We start from the raw sequence: 1413 nt of genomic DNA, 5'->3' as shown, positions 1-1413 counted from the left end.
CAACGATCCACCGACTGAGGGTCTGCTTAATAGCAGGCAGACCTCTCTTGGAAGGACCATAGAAAACAAATTATTGGTCAGACTTCCTCCACATGGCAGCTCTGTGGACGTATGTGTCCAGTGCTCGCACTGCCCATGCAATTAAGCTTCTGCTGGTCAGGGTCCCGAAAGGGAGGAGGACAGAAGGCCTGTAGTATGACGGGCCGTGGTACAGAGGAGGGCACTTTAGGGACGTACCCCGGCCTGGGGTACAGAAAAGCTTTGGCTTTAGCCACTGAGAGGGCCTGCAGGTCTCCTACTCTTTTCAGCAATGAAATGGCTAATAGGAAGTGAGTCTTAAGTGTCAGAACTCGATCTGAAACCTCCTCCAGTGGTTCAAATGGAGGTTTGCAGAGAGCCTCTAGCACCACAGCCAAATCCCACAGAGGGACACGAGATCGTACCGGAGGCCTTAGCCTCAGCGCACCGTGGAGGAAACGTGTAACCAGGGGGTGTCTTCCCACAGACTGACCACCAAGAGGGGCGTGGTAAGCAGCTATGGCCGCCACGTACACCTTCAAGGTGGAGTGGGTCAACCCCGCAGAGAATCGAGCCTGCAGGAACTCCAGCACTGAACCAACCGGGCAGCTAACTGGGTCGAGCTGGCAGTCTCCGCACCAAGAAGTGAAGAGTCTCCACTTCAGGCCATAGAGTTTCCTAGTTGAGGGAGCTCTGGATTGGAGGATGGTCTCAACAACCTCAGTTGTTGAATGAGTCAGAGAGGACCAGAGGGCACGGTGCAATGTCTCCTGAATCGCAAACAGATCCACCTGAGCGTGGCCAAACATTCTCCAAAATCTGACACACCACATCTGGGTGGAGTCTCCATTCCCCAGGCCCGGGCCCCTGCCTCGACAGGATGTCTGCTCCCTGATTGAGATGCCCAGGGATGTGCACTGCTCTCAGCGAGAGGAGTTTTCCTTGGGCCCACACAAGGATCTGGTGCGCCAGCTTGTACAAGTGGCGCAAACACAGACCTCCCTGGTGGTTGATGTACAAGACCACCGCTGTGTTGTCGGTGCGCACCAACACATGATGGCCTCTGAGGTCTGGGAAGAAGTGTTTCAGTGCTCGAAACGTGGCCAACATCTCCAGGCAGTTGATGTGCCACTTAAGATGGCGGTCGCTCCACAGACCGCGGGCAGGGTGGCCACTCATGACTGCAACCCAACCGGTGAGGGATGCATCCGTCGTTAACGTTACGCGACGACAAGGAGCTCCCAGCACCGGGCCCTGTGACAAGAACCAAGGTTTCCTCCACATGTCTAAGACACGAAAGCATCGCCGTGTGACCTTGATCATGTGAAGCGGATTTCCTCTCGGGGTAAACCCCTTGGTCTTGAGCCACCACTGTAGGGGTCTCATGTTCAGCAG

This window comes from Sinocyclocheilus anshuiensis, unplaced genomic scaffold (assembly GCF_001515605.1).
Source record: "Sinocyclocheilus anshuiensis isolate Anshui unplaced genomic scaffold, SAMN03320099.WGS_v1.1 scaffold457, whole genome shotgun sequence".
Taxonomy (NCBI): Eukaryota; Metazoa; Chordata; class Actinopteri; order Cypriniformes; family Cyprinidae; genus Sinocyclocheilus; species Sinocyclocheilus anshuiensis.
The sequence above is the reverse complement of the archived record's forward strand: the minus strand, read 5'-3'. Positions refer to the sequence as shown.